We start from the raw sequence: 7,379 nt of genomic DNA, 5'->3' as shown, positions 1-7,379 counted from the left end.
TGCCAAAACTACTTCTAATGTACGCTTCACGACGCAGAATTAATACTGTGGACTGTAGCGAATGCTACAGAACCATTCGATGACGCCAGTGCCTGACTGCGACGCTGCGCAGCGTCAATCCTCCTTCCTGCACCGCTAGTTCAAGCTCACTGGGTGTTATCGTTGAACCTGTAACATATATTCAGTTTAATGTTATTTCTTCAGTTTATTTTTACTACTCGTTTTCTCTTGTGTTTACTCGTTTATGTAGCTTAAGGCGCTATGGAGTAGACTGCGTTCCATGTTGATATCCGTTCATCGGCCACATTTTCTCTTACACGTTTTGTCAACCACACTCTACCTCAGGTAGGCGAATTTAATTCACTGTGGTGACGATGAAAGGTCTCGCCGTTGTTGGCCTCACAGAGGTGGGCAACGTCACGACTGACGGCCTGGGGGAATGTGAATCCTGGTCGACTTCTATAGGAACTGTGCCGACATATGATTTGGTCGAAAGACATTTCATCGAAGATCGAAACGGCAGCGGTCGTTTTGATCGATTTTTTATTGGTTCACTTGGAGTGTTGAACGCCGGAGTTCTAAATGCCGTTATCCTAAGCAACACATAACTGCGTGTAACCCGTTTGCTCGTAAACATATTCCTCATGCTAACCCACTTTGTCAGATAATAATTGATTTCAAGTATTAAACATTCTTGGCAAATAAATAAAAAATAAATTAATGACATTTTTCGATTATTTATTCCTGTTGAATGTGGATAAATTTTAACAATGTATTGTTTCTGACAATCAACTGACCATTGTATAGGAGAAAGAACAGTTTTAGTTTATTTATTTTTCGCCTATGTGCAGGTGAATCTAAATTTAGTTCTTGCAACAGACATGTAACCGAAGAAGTCCTTCGAAACCTAGACAAGATAGGCAGGGCAGCAGATCTTTGTACTTCCTCTATTTTTTCGGATAGCGTGCATGTGTAGTGACCCAGATTGCAGATGCATACACTAAACGAGGTTGAACTAAGGTTTTATATGCTGTTAATTTAATATCTTTCGTTGTGCCATGGCGAAATTTACTTCTTAGCATCGACAGACTTCGAGTGGCTTTCGCGCACATATGGCTATCCCGTTTCAGACCGTTCCCTTTAAATATGTCACCAGCAATGAGAAGGGTGCTCAGAAGAAACACAGACTATCTGCTGCTCCCAACCTGAGGCAACTTTCTTCAACATGTGTCCGACTGGTTCGTAAATTACAAACGTCTGCAAATAACCAGCGGTCTCCCTGCAAAAAAAAAAGAAAAGGAAAGGAAAAGAAATGATAATACAATAAAAATGAAAAAAGCAGAGTACCCTGATTGCCAGCTCCGTGTGCTCGAGTCAAAAGTTACAGAAAAAGAGGTGCGGATGACACAGTGCATGCAGTTTTGAACTCCCTTCTAACAAACGTCTTTCGAACAAACGGCCTAACGGTAGTCGCCATTAATTCCACCTTTCTCACCCTATGACCTTGTTCCAAATGCGGGAGAGGAAGACCCGGCCTTTGTGGTCTCTCCCGCCTTTCTGTGCATATGAGCATTCGGATGTTCTGGACGTTTGGTGCTTATGAGCAGCTTCTCCCCTCCTGCTCATTTCCACCAAACGCTCAAAACCACCAACTTTTTTTCGGTGCACATGAGCGTTTGGAGGTTTTGAGCGTTTGGAGGTTATGAGCATTTGGTGCTTATGAGCTACTACCCTTCTCTGGAGCTTATACCGGGAAGTGAATGCCATGTACAACCCATGTAACACATGGTGCGCTAGTATACGTCTAAAAATAGGCTAACTTGAGACTTTAGGGATACCGATCAATTTAGACGTCTAGAAGCTGTCCATAACGTTGTACATTATTTAGACGGCTAAGAAGGGGTGGTCTTCAAGACATGGCCGAGATGTTTCGCAGTGGACGTCTACCGTTAGACGTCTAAAAGCATGTCACATATTGGCCACATTTAGACTTGTATGACAAACTTATGCAAATGAGCTATTACACAGAGTTACGTCGGTGCTCTGCGAAAAATTGTCAAAGTATTTTGTTTTTGCTGCTGTCATGATACAGCGACTACAAACAGTGTGCATTTTGCAACCGTGAGGTTCAACGTGAGTAAATTCAATTATTATTTGCACTGACCCCATGAACAACCTAGTCCGAATAATTTTAAAGATCGTTTCAAGCAGGCAAAAGAAGGTACGACTGCGCACGAGTGCTACAATGAGACGAAAATATAAGTGCGAAGAAGCCCTCCCTCCGCCCCCTCGGCACGCCAGTTTGTAAACGGCGTCGGCAGAGGGTGTCGCAAGCGGCGCACCGCAACGGTCGGTCAGAGTCATATTCTACATAAACTGATACACTTCCCAACATGTGAAATACATAACAGGCTCTCCTCACCTGACTGATTCCGAGGGGTGCATATTCTACATGAACTGACCCACTCCGCAACGCAAAGGCTCCCCTAACATAACGCTGGTCAGTCTCGACGTGTGCATATTCTATATAAACTGAGACATTCCCCAATGTGTGAAATACATAACAGGTTCTCCTGACCTGACCTTGGTCAATCCCGAGGTGTGCATATTTTACATGACTGACCCACTCCACAACGCATCAAATACGTAAAAGGCTCCCCTAACATAATGCTGGTCAGTCTGGACGTGCTTAGGGGTGACCCTTTATTAGACGCCATGTTGACCTCGGTGTCAGCTATAGAAGTTACCCCCTTTGCACACCCATTTTTCTTTCTTCGCCTTGATTAGAATATGGAATGCATCGGAAAGTACAACAACAGGAAACAAAAACCGCAGCTCTGGCGTTATCGCATAATTTTGCACGGCGTCACTTCGTATTTTACACTTTGCCATCCTTGTCTCTTTCTACTTCTTCTTTTCCTTGGAATACGTAGTAAGCAACACGCGTCTTTTTTTTTTCTGTCTAATGTAACATGCTGCGTTCACGTGGCTGTGTTTCATCCTTCCTTTTTTTTCTTCTAATAGATACGTCCCCGTGTAGGTGTTCATTGCATATGCTGCGAATCCATGCACGACACAACAGTTCCCAAGCAGCAAAATGTACTGAAAGTCGAGTGCAATAGGGGTGGACGGGTAGGCGGAAGTCCTTGAACAGACTCCTGAAACTAAAGAACACTGATAATACACATACCGTCCACCCCTATTGCACTCGACTTTCAGTACATTGTACGTGCTGCTTGGGTTTCCACGCTCTGTATAATCTGAATCCCTGTCTCGTTCATGGCCATAACCTTGTCATCTTGTTTACGGTTGATGTCGAATTTTGTTTTAGTTTTTATATTCCACGTGCACATGTGGTTGTGAACGCGTGGCTACAAAGGAAATGCCATGTAGAAGGTACTCACTGGAAAGTCAATTCTCGTCGAAGACTACTGGAACGGTTCACAAACAGAGATTTATGAAGGACAAAAGAATCACGTACGCCTGTATGGAGTGTCCTATAAAAGCCAGGCAGTTCCTATAGTCTACACACATCTGAAATATCCTACCTATACAGGTAAGCACTTTGAGAGATAACCGCTCTTGATCATTTCCTGCACTTGACTAGCATGGTTGTCGGTTTGCAAAGTTTTGCGTTGACTATTATGTGGGGTAACGCAACTGAGTACATCTAATCACTTCATAACCACGGCTGCTTTGGCACAGTTCTAACCATACTACGTTTGTGATATGATAAGACGTCTGTTTGTTCCTCCCTCAAATAGATCTCGACTCAAAGATGACTCTGGAAAACGACGGCGTTGAAAAGAAAAAGACTCCTGTAATAGCATCCATTTAACACCAGAAAAGCACAAGAGCCGAAAAGCGTATTTTCAGCGTCAACGTTTTAGAAGCCTAACCTTAAATGCGTAACTCGCAGCTCATTTTTCACACGAGACAATTGATGTTCTGAGGCTGGAACACATGTCTAGGACAAACACATACGAGTTCATTATTTCTTTCATCGTTTTTCACTTTCTTTCAAACTACACATGGCTGTATCGGATGAAGTAAGGTTTCTACCAAAACTATTTCTGAGAACTTCAAACGAACAAGCTCTTTTATTCTTATTCTCCAGGAAAGTTTCAACGATCTCTTCGTGGACACAATGACGCCTCTACGTTTCGCTGTTGTCTTCGTCCTCCTCTTTGGTAACACTAATATGGGATCAAATATAGGATGTTGTGAAAGTTTGATCAAACCAAAAGCTACATTTTGATAGCTGCGGTAGTTTCCAACCCACAATTATTCTGCTATAGCCAGAAGAGATGTCCTAGGATAGTACAAGACCCAGTAATTTATCCCCCCCCCCACCACCACAACCCCCCCCCCCACCAAGTCTATCTTCTACAGGGTGTGCCCTTACGATTTCTGGGTTAGATACGTGTCAGTGATGATATGTGATGATAACGACGCACCCCCACCCTTTTTTTTCCAACCCCCCCCACGCTTGGAATTCTGGGTAAACCACTGAAAAGAACACACGGTGTTGGAAACATTGGCGGGTTCCGAACTACGGTTTTTGTCCCCGTCTTTTACCCCTAGCGTATCGCTCCAGGATAATTCAGCTTTAGTTCGGTTGGAACTTATGGCGAAGTGACTGAAAAACGCCGATATAGACCGTTTACAGCAGAGTTATCTGGGCGACGCCATCTTAGCGCACGTGACCTTGCGCGGCACTGCTTGCCTTCTCTTTCGGCTGCTTGATGGCACGGCGCACGTAGTACGGCGGCGCAAACCCAGAGACGCTTTCCCCGATTTTAAACTTTTTGCAATGAATTCCGGATGGAAGGATGACACAAGGCTTTGGCAGAAGCTTCAACGGTCAGGTGAGTGCATTTGCTTGATTTAGAGTGATATTTCTGTCCTCGTGCGTACATGATCTATGCTCGATCTATGCTCACTATGCTCGAGTTACTACATGTTTCGGCGTTTTTTTTTCCCTCTTTTGTTGCGTATACGTTACGTTGTGGGTACGTTCATAATGTAATATCGTAAGATCGTGATTTCTTGCTTGTTATCGCAAGAGTTGTGGTACAACTACCTGAGAAAGATATGCGTGTAAGGGCTGTTATGTTGTCGTTATGAAGTAGCATACTTTTATTGTTGATTTCAGATGTATACAACCACATGATCAACGAGATAGAGGGAGACGGAAAGCCTGTGCTGAACTACAGAGAATTTGCAAAGGGAACGAAGCTGTTTGACAGCGGCCATGTCGGTTTAGTCCTGTGCAGTGCAACGATGGTGCACGAATTTTAAAGGCCGACATCAGGTAGACACAAACAGTGTGCAGAACGTGTAGTACAGAGGCTCGCTTCGGGCCCACTTTAGCGGCAACATGCACATGTAAAGCGGGTTTGAGCAGCAGGTGCAGTCATATTTGTACACTGCTCACCAAGGTTGTAGAGGCGACAAACAAGGGACTCACGAGTGCTTCGTGCACTGACAAGGCATGTACATGGAAACATTCAACTGCAAGGAACGTGACCCCTGCTACTATGGGGGAAGTTTGTTCTCACAAGCAGCAGCCAACGCCTACAGCGAGTTTGGGGCTCACACAGAAATGCTGCGCCGCTTTCCGGGCTGCATTACTTACCCTCGCTGACTTTCCCGGTTTAAAATCCTTCCTCTAAAGATTCGATAGCTACCGTTGTCGAATCAGCTTGTTTTTCTCTTTTTGTGGAAACCCGTGCATTGCAAAAGGCCTCGAACGCGGGCAGTCTTTGTATAGCGACGGCTCGTGAATTTAACAAACAGCTTCGTCCCACACGATCAGATCTCTGTCACAGTTTATACACTCAAACACGGAACAAGTCTTCCCCCTGCGTTTCCAGATTTTGCACAGAACTGTAGCACAGGGACAAAAAAGGTCGGAAGACTCACATAGGCAGAGGCACACAGGCACTCGCAGAAGACAAGCAATGGCGTGGCTACTGTGGCGCCATCTATTAGCGCCCGAAGCAACTGGCTGCTGTAAACGGTCTATACACACCTCCTATCCTTTCCTTTTCCTTGAACATGTCCTTCGCCCTAAGGCAGCAGAGAGTTTTCTACACGAAGGCTTTCCTCGTCTTTCGGTAACACGTTTAGAGATATGAGGTAGTCACGTGAACAGGTACTCAGGACGCGTAACAAGCTGTCGGAAGCCAGTGACGCAGCTCATGTGATGCGATCCAAGTTTGGGGGGAACTTGAGAGTGCGAGAACCTCAAAATTTACCTTTCTTTTTAAGGTGGATTTGTCGCCAGTGAAGCTGCACCTGAAGGACACGAGCTTGAACGTAAGGACATTTGGAATTATTAACGATGTTACCGTATAGCCATCATTGTGAGGACGTTTCCCTTTGCAGGTCGTGACGTTGTCATTCAGCTCTGCGCTTGTCTTCCGGGTGTTCCCGATTGCCCTACCAAAAGTTGCACAGAGGAGAGCGCGTGTTTGCAATGCGCCGATCTCTCGTTATGCCTTTGTATTGGGGATACCTTTTGCGATGGAAACAGTTGCACATCGGCAAGCGACTGTAACGATTGCTCCGATATCATTGAATGAACAACATGGCTGACTGGCATCCCTTAACTACGAAATGATCAATTGCACGTATATGAAATAAGAGGCCCTGGTATTCTCTTTTACCAATATGTTCATGGGTGGCGGGAACTTTTGAGGGCAATAAATTGTACTAAGCAGCAGACATTGCGTTCGTTTATTTCTTTTTCGATTTTCTGTACGACTGCATTTACATCGGATCCCGTACGCCTGCACAACTGTACGCCGTGCAGCGATAACAACACATGCAGTCTGAAAACCTAACTTTTCTGCGTAACACTCTGGCCATCAACCATTTTGCCGAACGATACATATATCGGTTCACAGAACAGTGGAGTCTTTTTCTAGGAGTTATCGTATAGGGTGGCAGTCAAAAGGCCGAAAAATCAAAACACCGAACAATCATATGGCCGAAAACCAGAATGCTGAAAAATCAAAACACCGAACAATCAGAAGGCCGATAAGTCAGAAAACCGAATTATCGAAAGGCCGAAAAATAAGGAACCCAAGATACGAAAACTGTTCTTCCAATGGCGATAAAAAATTAGCTCTACAAATTAAGTAGGATAAACTGGTTGTGAATTAATACAGCAAATAAATTATTTCACCGAACTTCGCGTTAATAACGTACTTTCGATCACTAACGGGAAAACAAAAAGGAAAAGTAGCCATTGTGTTATTGTATGCATTTATTGTACACAATGTCAGTAAGTTAAAATGAAAAATTACAAGCTATGCGATGACATTTCCCATTCTCATCCCATTTTCAACAACAACTTCAACCTAGGTCATTCC

At 44.3% G+C, this 7,379-nt stretch overlaps 1 long non-coding RNA gene across 1 annotated transcript; it reads left to right on the top strand.

Moving 5' to 3' along the window:
- Nucleotides 1–3,273: 3,273 nt before the first annotated feature.
- LOC135375588 (uncharacterized) lies at nt 3,274–6,729 on the top strand. Its single transcript, XR_010417291.1, has 4 exons — nt 3,274–3,556; nt 4,118–4,190; nt 6,274–6,321; nt 6,391–6,729. It is a non-coding gene; the product is annotated as an uncharacterized LOC135375588 (long non-coding RNA).
- Nucleotides 6,730–7,379: the final 650 nt, after the last annotated feature.

This window comes from Ornithodoros turicata, chromosome 1 (genome assembly GCF_037126465.1).
Source record: "Ornithodoros turicata isolate Travis chromosome 1, ASM3712646v1, whole genome shotgun sequence".
In the NCBI taxonomy this organism is placed as follows: Eukaryota; Metazoa; Arthropoda; class Arachnida; order Ixodida; family Argasidae; genus Ornithodoros; species Ornithodoros turicata.
Note: the sequence above shows the minus strand (reverse complement) of the source record. Positions and strands in the feature narration are given on the sequence as shown.